The following is a 14,358-nucleotide window of genomic DNA, read 5'->3' on the forward strand; positions in this document are numbered from 1 at the left end:
GTCAGAATGGCCATCATTCAAAAGTCCACAAATGACAAATGCTGGAGAGGCTGTGAAGAAAAGGGAACCCTCCTACACTGCTGGTGGGAATGCAGTTTGGTGCAGCCACTGTAGAAAACAGTAAGGAGATTCCTCAAAAGACTAGGAATAGACTTACCGTATGACCCAGTAATCCTGCTCCTAGGCATATATCCAGAAAGAACCCTACTTCAAAAAGACACCTGCACCCCAATGTTCACAGCAGCACTATTTACAATATCCAAGACATGGAAACAGCCATAATGTCCATTAACAGATGACTGGATAAAGAAGGTGTGGTATATTTATACAATGGAATACTATTCAGTCATTAAAACCGACAACATAATGCCATTTGCAGCAACACGGATGCTCCTGGAGAATGTCATTCTAAGTGAAGTAAGCCAGAAAGAGAAAGAAAAATACCATATGAGATCGCTTATATGTGGAATCTTAAAAAAAAAAAAGAGAGAATATAAATACAAAACAGAAACAGACTCATAGATGTAGAATACAAACTTGTGGTTGCCGGAGGGAGTGGGGTGGGAAGGGACAGACTGGGAGTTCAAAATTTATAGATACTGACAGGCATATATAGAATAGATAAACAAGATTATACTGTATAGCACAGGGAAATACATACAAGATCTTGTGGTAGCTCACAGCAAAAAAACTATGACAATGAATATATGTATGTTCATGTATAACTGAAAAATTGTGCTCTACAATGGAATTCAACACAGCATTGTAAAATGACTATAACTCAATAAAAAAAGGTTTACAAAATAAGAACCCAGATATGAAGTTTTTTATTCTTTAAAAATAGGCTTTTTAAGTGGGCGGGCTAGAAAGGAACAAGATGATACAGGGGTGGGTTAACTTGCCTTCTGAATGTCTCAAACTTCATATGGTCCAAAATGGACCTTCCATCCCTAAACTTGTTTATCCTTCTGTGGTCTTTCTCTGTGATTGGCTCTACAGCAGGACCAAATGACCTCACTGGTTACCAAAATCCCACCATTTCCATATCTTAAATGTCTCCGTCCCATCTCCTCTGCCATGGCTTTAATTCAGTTCTTTCCCATCTCTTTTCCTGCCCATCTTCTCACTTCTCCAGCTCATGTTCCCATCTCCACGCTGCAGCTGGGACCATCTCTCTGAAATGACAATTTGAGTGTATCAGCTAAGTGCTCAAAATCTCTCAGAAGCTTTTTATTTCCCAGAAGAAAAGGACTTTGCTACTAGAATGACCCAGAAAGCCCTTTGTGAGCTAACTGTCTCCTCCCTCTGTTTCACCTCTTGTTATTATCTGCTCTTGGCACTGTGTTTCAGAAATACTTAACCAACTGTAATCTTCCAAATCTTTCATTTTGTTTCTTGCCTCCATGCCTTTGAATGCTCAGAATGTTTCTCCATTTTTGTGTAAACTCCTACTTATCTTTCAAAATCCTACTAAGGCATCACTCTGCCTCTTTAAACCTTTTTCTGTATGATGAATCTTCTTATTTTATTGTATTACTCTGTATTATGAATAAATGATGGTTCATTTGTGTATGTTTTTCCTTAGATTTAAAAATTATCTGACATGGTTTCTAGTAATTGAATGGAATATGGTGAACAATTTTTATGAAATCACTACTGCAGAAAAAGTACCTGAGAGCTTAATCCTAAATCATGTTGCCTAGAAGGTGACATTACTGGACTTGGAAGCCAAGCATAGCCTCATGCTTAGGGGTACATTACATCTCAGATTGTACCATGCAACATACTAGATAAGAGTGAGTTTACAGAAATATTTGTAAATAGCTGCCTAACAGGTGCTCATAATTTCATTGGTAATACAAAACTAACACTTCATGTATAGTTATTAATATGCTAATCACTTAATGACTTTCCTTGTATTTTTCATGAAACTCAAACAATTGTATGTAGACCTGTGGCTTATTAGCACATCTCCACTGACAGTACTTATTATTATTGTTTTAATCCATTATGTTTAGCTCTAGTCTTTGAAGCACTTACAATGGCTGTTTCTCACTTTTTGTCTTTTCAAGTTCAACATTCCTATGCCTTTATTGTATTGAAGTATTTCCTCATTCCCTACTGGTGGACATTCATCAGAGTCACAATTTTACAGTTGGATGGAATTGTTAGAACATGATCTGATTCCTTTTTTTTTTTTTTTAAATAACAGAGCAAACTGAGAAACAGAGAAGTGTTTTGTGTGACCTTGCTCAGCTGGTTGGTGGCCGAGCCAAGACCACCTGGTCTTGAGACCTCCTTCCAAACCGGTGTCCTTGCCCCCACCCTGGTGGTCTCCTCTGATTGACTTCTTCACAGCTCTCTCCCTTCCTCCAACCTCTTTCAGAGAAATCAGTTCAGTTCTTCAGACAGTATCTGTTCTTCCTGTTTCCTCTAGGCTTCTGGGAATTATGAGGGAAAAAGTTGGTCCTTACTGAATTTTCTGTTTCCTATGCTAGATCTCATCATTTCATATTACTTCTCCAAAAGTTGAAATGCTACTTTTATTTTAAAATTCCTGTGACTTGGATAAGGTTTTTTGCTCTCCCCTTACTTGATTTGATGGTTTTTCTGTATCTTTACTGAGTATATTTTATGATTATTTAGACATCCTGTTTTTTATTTGTCTGGGTTAAAATATGTGATCCTTTTCATTTTTCTGCCCTTCACATTTTCCTTAATGAAAAGCATTCCAAAATTTCAGTTAGTACATACCATTTCCTTATAAAATACGATGGGTTACTTTGTATATTAATGCTCTTCAGTTAAAAGAAGAACTCCTTTCACAGAAATCTTGAATATCAGGGTCAGAAGACTCATGATCCAAGCTAATTTCCAAAGCTTCCATTCCCTTTAAAACACCCCCACTCTGTGTTAAGCCTTTGCTTGAAGACATCCAAAGATAGGGAACTCAGTATTTTGAAGAAATTCCAACTGTCTCTGGACACTCTATCTTTTAAAATCTTCTCTTCAATCCAGTTGAATCATTCTCTCTCAGTAATATAATTCTGATTTCAGAGCCATTAAAAACAACTCTTGTTCGACTTTCAGCCAGCTGATCGTGTGTTTGAAAGCAGCTTTCATTTCCCCCCGTGCCTGTTCTTCCTCAGGCTAAAAGTTCCATTTCCTCCAAACTGCAGTCCAATACTTCGGTTTTAAATTCCCCCATCTTCCTGATTGCCTGTTACAGGCCCAGGGCTGCCTGCTGTTCCCCAGGTGTACTCTGTACTCTGACCAGAGGGGCAGGGGTCCCCATATCCCTGATCTAATGTGGCCACGCCTTTCATGAGTGGCTCGTTCCTGCCCATTCGCACTGAGTGGCTTGTTACGGGGTGAGTTGTGTTCCCCTCAAAAGAAAGGTTGAAGTTCTAACCCCTCGTACCTCAGAATGTGGAATTGTTTGTAAAACAGGATTTTACAGAGGTAATTTAGTAAAACAAGCTTATTAGGGCGGGCCCTAATCCAACGTGACTGGTATCCTTATGAAAAGGGGAAATTAGGACACTGAGACAGACACGCACAGCGGGGAGATGATGTGTAGACAAGGGGAGAAGATGGCCATGGGACTGCAGTGATGTATCCACAAGCCAGGGAACGCTAAGGATTTTTGGCAAACACCAGAAGCTACCAGGTATGAGGAAAGATTCTCCCTTAGAGCCATCAGAGAGAGCCTGCCCTGCCAACACCTTGATTTCAGATTTCTGGCTTCCAGAACTGAGAGACAGCACATTTCTGCTGTTCTAAATCACTCAGTTCTTGTTCCATGGTTACGGCAGTCCTGGGAAGATGACATACTGTCCTTTCACCAAAGCTCCCTGCTTTTTACTCCCCGTTCTGTAATCTTTCTTTCCCTTTTCTCGAACAAAATTCTGGCAATCCATGTAAAATTAAAAAAAAAAACCTCTTTATTTTGTTTCATTTTTGTTTGACTTGGCTCATTGTTTAAGCCAGTTGAGATCTTTTATGTCCTGTTTCCATCACGTGGGTATTTAATATGTCTCAGCTTAGAATCTTCTACTAGAGTGGCTCGTAGTCCCTATTCAAATCACTGGTAAAAGCACTGAATGAGATACAACAGATGCTCCTGGAATTCCCTTTTGGTCAACACTTTTTTTTTTTTTTTTTTACCACAGTTGTTCAACCTGTTTTAAACCCAAATAACTTCCTTGATCCAATTTATAATTCTCTGTTTTGAATACAAGACAAAATACTATAAAAGACAATGTCTAACATCTTGCTGCAATCATGATATGTCATTTTATATCATTCTTTCTTGCCAATTTAGTAGCTCTACCGACAATTAGTTTAATCTGGGATGATTTATTCCTTATTATCCCTACTTTTCTTTTCATTTTGAACTTGATTTTCTAAGTCAACTTAAATCAAGTTTTTAATAATTCAGTCAATAATCTTGCCTGAAACACTTATCAAATCTTTTGGTTTGTTTTGTGGAATCTATCTCTCCTCTTTGGAAATGTGAACCACAGTGGTTCCTCTTCTGTTTTCTCTGGCTCTTCAAAAATTCAATTCAGAGAACTCATTTCATCCCCCACGCTCTCCCAAAATATTCATCCAACCTAGCCCTCCTGAAATATTCATATGTATTTTGTCCAGATCATAAGACTTGAGTTCTTTTATAATTACACTCCTATAATCTCTACATTTATCTTGGTTTTGGTTCTCTCTTATCTTTATTTCTTCTAAGCTTTCTGAAGATTGTTCTTCTTGACAGAGAAGATGAAAGACATGAGTTTCAACTAAAGTCCTATGCATATACAAACATCTGATAATAATTACATCTTAAAGTTCTTACACTGTAGAACAGTAAAAGCATTTTGATACATACTCCATTCTGCAGGTGAGCAGCTATCATTATTACATATGATTTCTTGAATTTTTACCTGACACAAGGATCAATCACTGAATATTTTCTCTAAGCATCTTTTTCTCTAGGTTGACTACAATTTCTCTTGCCAAGAAATAATGAATTTGTTTCTACTTGATAAAGTTTCAGAATATCCTGGAACAGCCTCGTGCATTTCAACTAGATAATTTTAGAAGAGAGCAGAAATAGACTTTTCTTCAAAGAAGACATACATGTGCCAATAGGCACATGAAAATATGCTAAATATCACTAATTATTAGATAAATGCAAATCAAAACTACAATGAGATATCACCTCACACCAGTCAGAATGGCCATCATCAAAAAGCCTACAAATAATTAATGCTGGAGAGGGTGTGGAGAAAAGTATTCTACTAATACTACACTATTAGTAGAAATGTACATTGGTGCAGCCACTATAGAGAACAGTATAGAGGTCCCTTACTGTCCCAGCATATGATCCAGCAATCCCATTCCTAGGCATGTATCCAGTGGAAACATTAATTCAAAAAATACATGCCCCTCACTGTTTATAGCAGCACTATTTACAATAGCCAAGACACGGAAGCCACCTGAATGCCCATTGACAGATGAAAAGATAAAGAAGAAGTGGTGTATATATATATTATATATATAACAGAATATTACTCAGCCATAAAAAAGAATAAAATAATGCCATTTGCAGCAACATAGATGGACTTAGAGATGATCATATGAAGAGAAGTAAGTCAGACAGAGAAAGAAATATCATATGATATCACTTATATGTGGAATCTAAGAAAAATGATAGAAATAAACTTATTTACAAACTAGAAATAGACTCAACAGACATAGAAAACAAATTATGGTTACCGAAGGGGAAAGGGGTAGAAAGGAGGGATAAATTAGGAGTTTGGGATTAACATTTACAAACTACTATATACAAAACAGATAAACAGCAAGGTTATATTGTATAGCACAGGGAACTACAGTCAATGTTTTGTGATAACCTATAATGGAAAAGAATCTGGAAAAGGATATAAACATATAACTGAATCACTTTGCCTTACACCTGAAACTAACACAACATTGTAAATCAACTACATTTCAATTAAAAAACAAACTAACAAGAAGGCAGAATGTAGGTCAATACCAAAATATGAGTTATATGCATTGTTTATAAGACTGCATACCACACTAGATAAAGTGAATTTCATATATAATATGACAAAATACCCAGGGCTTAACTGTTTAAGGAGCATCACATAAAATTTGAGTTGACTTAGGAAATCAAGTTCAAAATAGACACTTTGTCAATGGCAAGGCATCTATAAGAGGCCCTGGACCCAGGAGTAGAGTGTCCTTATCATATTTCGGAAATTATTAGCCAGGTCTGCCTGTTACTTCAAGTAGGACCTGAGAGCCAGAGGATGAAATCCTGACAGTAGGCTGTTCCCCACTGGAGCTGCAGTTGAGGAAGTAGGGAACAGTACAGAGGGTGGGTGGGAAGATGCAGTCCTCAAACACTCTTCAGGCAAATGGCTGGTGTCGGTACCAGGGAACCCAGACCAAGTCATGCTTTAAGTCAATAAATGTATATTACACAGCTACTTTGTGCCAGACGCTATGCTAATTGTGGGCAATCTAGGTAGGCAGTCTGTAATGCAGTCACTTGGCTGGTGTTTAGCGTCAGATCTTTATTCCCCGAGATGCAGTCTTGGAAAGATAAAGGCACGACCATAGACCATTCAGGGGAGCTAGGATCCCAGGAGGGTATCAGAGTAACTACTGAAGCGGTCACATGGGGGGAGCTCCGGAAGGGGAGCTCAGCGGCAGGGTGTTAGCAGATGAGCAAGGATGTGGCTTAAGCAGCACGGCAGACACTTAGGGGTCAGCCTTCCATTCCCATAGCCCAAGTTTGACTGTGACTAGCGTGCTGGGCAGAGCGTCTGTATTTTAATTCTGGCCAGACTGGATGAAGGTGCCATGTGGTAGGAAAGACAAGATGACGAGGGAGGTCAGGGTTGTTTCTGGATTTCTTCACCTAGGAAATGGGGCAGAATTGAGCCTGTTGGTGTTTTCTAAGTCACTATGGATTATTTAAATTATTTCTCTTGCATCTGTTAGCATCAAATTGTGGGCTAGGCGGCTCATTGCTACTCATTAGAGTTGTGTATTCCATAGATCCTTCCAGGAGACTCTAGAACTAGGGGATAAATCAAAAGAGGTAACATTTGGCGTACAGAAAACTCAGCAAGATGTTAACCTTTGGAAATGCAGGCACCCAATAAAACTCTGAAGTTGCCTCATGATGTCCCCAATCCTATGATCACAGTTATTCCTAGACCCCTTTCCTATTGACCAGGAGCCCGCTGGTCTGGACCAGCCTTTGAGTATTGATATAACTTGTGATTATTTTAAAATTTCTTTTATTGTCACAAACTTGGCTAAAGGGCATAAAAAAAAAAATCACTCACTGGGCTCTCCCTTTATGCAGATGGTCTGTCATTTGAATAACAAACACCATTTTCCTCTGAAGAACTATCTCAGAACACATGTGATAGGCAGAACTACACTTTCTCCAGTACGTGAGATTGCTTTAGTAGCTGTCAGACATCTCCCAAAGATCTGGTGAGATAGATTTATTTTTGAACATCTTGGTAATGATAGTAAATTGTGCCATTTTTCTAATCATTTTTTGCTAACAGACTTCTTGATTAATCTGATGTTGCTGTCAGAAATAGACTTCACATCCTCTTAAGAACGAAAACTTCATGGACCCTTTATTGACGGCCTTTTATGATTTTTCTGTAGTTAACACACAATCCATGTGTTTTTAAACATCCTTTTAAGTAAATGGGAGATTGGAAAACAGTCCACAGCACATCATTTTGTACTGTAAATGTGGGGTGGGTGTTTATCCTTTAATAAAGGGGAACGTTCTTTCAAATAACACGAAGGACAACATTACTGTTGGTTCTAAACAAAAGCTCTAAAAGCCCTACCACCCTCCCGTCTTTTTTCCCTCTCTTCTCCTTCCTCCCTTTCTCCTTTCTATGCTTCAGTAACTATTTATTAAGGGGCAATTCTGACTGCGTTGGTCACTGAACTCTGTCCTCAAGGGGCTTACGCTTAAGTGGGAGAGGCAGTTGCTAAACCACTAATTATGAAAACTAATTTATAAGAAATTCTGCCTCTTGCTTGTTACCAACTGGGTTTTTCTCACTGATGCTCTGAAGTCCCTCGCTCTGTGACCTTTGCTGGGACCGTCTAATAAATCCTTTAGCTGTTGGATGGAGGAAGTCACAAACCAAACTGATTAAACCTCCTCCAATTCACAAAGCCCTCTGCCACCACCTGGGACCCTCGCGCTAAGAACTTGGTATTATGTCTCTTAAATGTGTTTCTAAGGCTGCTCTTCCTAAACCTTTCCCACTATCCTTATCAATCCACCACTCTGTACCATCTCCTACCCTCTTCTTTCATGAGATGTCAAGGACAACATAATTCTTCAGTTCAGAATTTCTGTATCCAGTTCAAGATTGATGCTCCAAAAATCTATTAATTCTTATATAACAGACTGTCTCCTTTCTCCCTCTCTTAGAATAAGTCTCACTTTTTACTTTCTGAGGTTTGCTCTCTCTATCCCATGTCCTCTGATCTTCTTTGGACATTTGTTTCCATAAACCATGCTCTCTCCTCTGACTTTGATTTTTATCACCCTTTAATTGTTTTTTCTCCACAACCTCTACAGAGGCTCGAATCTCCTTAAAAACAAGAGGCAAAAGCAGACAATGGTGACATCAAAAACCATTAAGACAGAACTAAAAACAAAAACAAAAACAAAAACCCTGCTAACTTCTTGTGCTATTTATTAGTTTATCTCATTGTTTCCCTTCAGAACAGTTCAGCTTGCATTGTTTGCTTCCGTTCCTTACCACTCACTTTGTAACTTCCTCCCTGACCTCGTAATTAGCAATATTTTTCCTTGGAAGGTAATACTGAATGACTGACAACCCACTGACAAATTCACTTATTTAAGATACAATCACTTGGTTACTTTTCTCTGTTTTGCACTATGGGAGGTTGAGGGTAAGGCTCCCATCCATGCCTTTGGAGGACATTTGGCCTGCAGTGTAACTATTAGAACAGATGTGGCACGTACAAGATATGGTGACTCCCAGATAGTGTAGCCTTTTCATTTATTTCTGCTGAAGAAGACGGTGTTGAATATTCTGCTCTTTTTGCACACTGACTTACAGATTCTGTGGTGTTGCACTAGGTTTGTTCTGACCTCTTGGAGGCACTCCTTCTGTGTTTCTTTCGTGGGTGGTTAGACCTCTCCACCAGTTTTTGTCCCTTATAGGTAGATACAGCCTCCATTCCTGTATGTGATTCTTTTGCTACATTGCCGGCCATGGCTCTGTTAACTGCAGCAGAAGGATGAAGACTGGGAAGAATTGACACCTTAAATTATACATTTTCACCGAGCACCAGGCTCCAAGGGACAGATCCAGCAGTAAGTAGACCATGGGGAAAAGTCCAGCCAGGCAAGTACAGAGTGGTATACAGAGAGAGGGCAGGCGCTTAGGCAACACACAGCATCAAGAGATGTTACACATTAGGACATGAAGCTCTTGAGAATTAAGGCCCTTATTAACTCTCCTGAACTATCTCGATCACCTCCACGCTCTATTCTCTATACTAACTCCAGGTTTGTCTTGATAAAACAGAGCTAAGCATGTCATTGTCTTTTTTTTTTTTAAATCATGTCACTGACTTTTTTTAAAATCATGTCATTGCCTTTTTTTTTTTTAAATCATGTCACTGTCTTTTAAAAACACCTTCAGTAACTCCTAGCATTCAAGACCCCCTGTGATTTGGTGTTTTAAGTCTCATTTCTCCATTCTCCCTACTTGGGATCATGTTCTTTAACTAAACTGTCCTACTTGCTAGTTCATGAAAACACTCCATGGTGTTTTCCTCTTTGTCTTTGCTTTTCCAATGGCTCTTCTTCATATGACCTCCCTCCCTTCTCTTCTCTTCTCCCTTTCTATCCCTAGCTATTTTATCCTTTAAAATTAGCCAAATACGCTCTTCCAAAAAGTTCTTGATCTTATCACCCAGAGGAGGACTGCATCATTCTCCAAGTTCCTGATGCTAATTTTTAAATATTTCTTTTGACATTTGCTGCAATAAAAAGCACAATAGGATATTTGTGTGTTCATCTTTCTTATTAGTCTGAACTTCTTGAAGGAAGAAGCCACGTTATAAACATCTTTGTCTATATTTTCAGTTCCCAAGATAGTGTTTTGCACATTGAAAGTGCTCAACAGATGTATGTTGAGTGATCCCTTAAATTGTGCTCCAAAGGACAGCTGACAGTATTAGTTTGTTCTTAATTCATATAGAATTATATTTCTCTCTGGAAATAAATGATCCAAAAGTCTGTGTTTTCAATTTCTATTAAGCATATGATCCAGTGAATGACAAGCTTCTCTGGGAAACATTAAACTGAGAATGCTATGTTCCATCTTTTCAATCATATCTGAATTTTCCATTAAGAAGGAAAAAATACTTTTAGAAGGTTGAGTAGGATGGTACTTTTGAAAAAGCTTTCCAACTGTATTAAGTTCAGATTAATTCAAGGAAATTCTCTGACTCTGAGCCCACACCTTTTTCATGCAGGGTCAACTGGAGCATTTTCATTCACTTCAAGCTCTTCCCCAGCCCTGTGATCTCTCAAAACCAATTTCAGAGGAGAAGTTCACCCAGATCATGGCTGTTGAGATGAACAGTGGGGCAGAAGGCAGTATGTGCAGTAGTGGTGCATCAAATGTCCTGGAGGAGAAGTAATTCAGTAACAAGGACCTGGGGAGGACCAGGTGTAACCGTGAGGGAGGAGGGATCAACAGCAGCCCAGAATATTAGATTTCTTGATTCAGGGATGTGCAGCTGAGTTATCATTGCTAGACTCCCCCCAAAAAAGAGCTGGAGACACAGTGGAAAGCCAAGGTAAATAGTTCTTGGCTGGTCATCTCATGCTCCCATCTTTCATGGGCATTAAACAGACATAAACGATCAGTGAACTGAAAAGAAGAGAATTCTGAAGTCATAGCAAGTACTTGCAGAATCTCAGCCTTAAAGTGAAGGAAATTGTCCTCTGCTGCCCTGTCCATCTTAACAGCCTTGACCGGACTAAACTCTCTCCTCTCAAATTAGTTTTTAGAGATCACAGGACTCACAGCTGCTGTTTGGTTTCCCAAGTTTGGGCCAGTATGCCCTCCATAATGTCTGCCATCTGCTCTCTCTGGGTGAGCATCAGCTCTGTCAGTGTGGTCCTCTCCATAGCTTTGGGCTGCCTTCTTCTTTTTTGGCTATTACATTGGAAACTTCAACCAGAGAAGTTCACTTCTCTTTGGGAAACTTACGATATGTAATATCAGCTGGCTTCTCCCATTACAGATTTACATTATTTTGCTTCCACACTTTTCAAATTCACTGTTCCCCTATCAAAAACCCAAACCAAGGAGGGAGGGTATAGCTCAGTGGTAGAGGGCTTATTTAGCATGCACGAGGTCCAGGGTTCAGTACCTCCATCAAAAAAAAAAAAAAAAAAAAAGTCAAATTAGATAAGCTTAAAAAATAAATAAAATTCTTAAAAATGTAAATATAAAAAAACCTTAAAAAATCCAGACCAGCTGTTTCAAAACTTCACTCCTATAGACTCACAACCTAGGATACCTAATATTTCATAAATACAAAATGTAATCTATTGCAAATTCACAGACACTATTTATTATTTAGTTATTATTTCTTGGCTCACTGAACTGTACCAGGTGTCTCCTCACTTAAACTCCACCTTCCATTTATACCATTTAAAGCAACTGTTTCCTAAAGTTTCAGGCAAGGAGGTATACTTTCTACTCCAGAACATTAATTTTTAATTTTCACTGAAGTTCTATTGTTTTGCACACTCACACACATATGCATATACATACACCCTTATTACATCTCTAGTCCTATTAAACTTCACTCACTCCCAATTTCCTATCATCATGATGATTACAGCTTCTAAGCCAAACAGCTGGACATGTTATCTGATAAATGATTTGTCATTTCCAGAGCAGGATATAAAGTTTAGATCGAAAATGGGGGAATTTCTAGTCATTTTTATGGTTATATCCACAGCCAATCAGGATATCTGAAATTTATCTAAGGCTGGAAAACCTGACATATGAAATAATCACATGACTTTCTTTTTTTTGCTCTGATAGATATTTTGACCCTTGACTGTATTCTGTTCCGATCTTCTAGAATCTAAAACTTTGCCCTTTGGGAGTGCATATGTCATGCTTTATATTCCTTTTAATTTCTTTAAAAAATTTTTTCTGGACAACTAGATGTATAAAGCCAATCATAGTGTAGGTCTCCACTACCAAATGAATTACTTAAAGACAGTTTATTAAATATAACAAGAAATCTTGTTCTTTGCCAGGCATTTGTGCAATACAGCGAGTGATTCTTTTTCTCACATTAGCCTTTTAAGCTTCTTTATTAGGTTTCGACTGCTTCTGTAACAAATTCCTACAAACTTAGTGGCTTAAAGCAATACACATTTATTAACTTAGAGTTCTGTGGGTGAGAGTCTCACACAGGTCTCATCAAGCGAAAATCAAAGCTTTGACAGGGAGGCATTCATTTCTAGAGACTCCTGGGGAATCTTCTTATGTGCCTTTTCCAACTTCCAGGGGTTCCCCCTCCCCTGGCTTGTCAGCCCTTCCTCCACCTCAAAGGCAGCAATGCTGCATCTCTCTGACCACTATTCTCTGCTCATGTCTCCCTTTTACTGATCATAGCTGGCAGTTTTTCCACTTTTAAGAACTCATGCGATTAGATTGGGCTCCCTTGGGGAGTCCGAGATAACCTCCTTACTGCAAGTTCCAGCCACTTAAATAAATCAACTGCAAATTATTTCAGATGCAAATTATTCACATCTGCAAAGTCCTTTTATGCTAGCTAAAGTAACATATTCACGGACTGCCTTTTTTTTTTTTTTTGCCTACCACAGCATCTTTAGATCTACCTAATTCTTAGTAATTTTGTCAGAATCGATATTGGTCCTAATAACTTTTTTTATTCACTACTAAGTTTCTTTTAAAAATTACTATTTTTTAAATTGAGGTGTAGTTGATTTGCAATATTATATAAGCTTCAGGTGTACAACATAGTGATTCACAATTTTTAAAGGTTATACTCCATTTATAGTTATTATAAAATATTGCCTATTCTCCACGTTGTACAATATATCTTTGTAGCTTATTTATTTTATACATAGTAGTTTGTACCTCTTAATCCCCTACCCCTATCTTGCGCCTCCCTTCTTCCCTCTCCCTACTGGTAACCACTAGATTGCTCTCTATAGCTGAGAGTTTGTTTCTTTTTCGTTATATTCACTAGTTTGTTTTTGTTTTTAGATTCCACATGTAAGTGATAACATACAGTATTTGTCTTTCTCTGGATGACTTCTTTCACTTAACATAATGCCATTCACATTGTCGCAAATGAAAAAATGTCATTCTTTTTTATGGCTGAGTAATATTCCACTGTAACTACTAAGTTTCTTGATGGTGTTATCTTTCTCACAACTCTTTGCAAATGTGAACATCAGTAATAATCTGTTTAAGAAGCATATTACCCATTTAGGGTTGAGTCTCCAAGTTAGAAACTACCTTAAAATCTTTTACCATGGAGTACAAATTGGCAGTCCAAGTACAGAATTTAGCTCTCAGGTTTGTTTTATTTGATCTGCATCATGTTATAGACATGTCTAACTTCAAATAGCTTCAGGCAGGCACATTCTCTAATCTCCATGATAGTCCTCACCATCTTCTACTGTCCGTACCCAAACTATTTCATTCATGCTGATGAATTACTACCTTGTTCCTAAAGATATCTGAGTTTGTGACATCTAATCCAGTCAGTGTACTAAGCTATAAAGTTATCACCAGTACCTTAAGTTGGTTATCATAACTTCTGAGCATTTCCAGTCATAGGGGTCTTATGTTGCAGAACAGATTATTCCATTTATGAATAACTATTTGAAAATATTTTTCTACCTATTCATCTTGACTCTGTGTTACACAAAATAAGTCCAATTTTCTGTTTTTCATGGACCTCTTGAATAATTATAATGATCAAACCTCCTAATTCTTTTCTTTTCCATTATAAATATTTTCTATTCAGTTAATTTTTTCATTTGATGTAGTTCTCAAACATTTCAAGTTTTTCAATCTCCTTCTTGTAATGTGGTGACCAGAATAGTGATAATACTCCAGATGTGGTCTGATCAGTATCAGGTACCATAGACCTAATTTTTTTTTGCATACTTTTATTAACCCAGTTATGATTACCTTCACTCTGACAGCTTATAAAACACTTTAGGCTCATATTATA

General features: G+C 38.0%; 1 long non-coding RNA gene across 1 annotated transcript in view; it reads right to left on the bottom strand.

Annotated features, from left to right (window-relative positions):
• Positions 1-816: 816 nt before the first annotated feature.
• Positions 817-14,358, bottom strand: part of LOC105083097 (uncharacterized) — a 233,196-nt gene continuing 219,654 nt past the window's right edge. The window contains exon 4 of the long non-coding RNA XR_006720996.2: positions 817-1,175. This is a non-coding gene — a long non-coding RNA (uncharacterized LOC105083097). The remainder of the gene's footprint in view (positions 1,176-14,358) is intronic.

This window comes from Camelus bactrianus, chromosome 8 (assembly GCF_048773025.1).
Source record: "Camelus bactrianus isolate YW-2024 breed Bactrian camel chromosome 8, ASM4877302v1, whole genome shotgun sequence".
NCBI classification, from domain to species: domain Eukaryota; kingdom Metazoa; phylum Chordata; class Mammalia; order Artiodactyla; family Camelidae; genus Camelus; species Camelus bactrianus.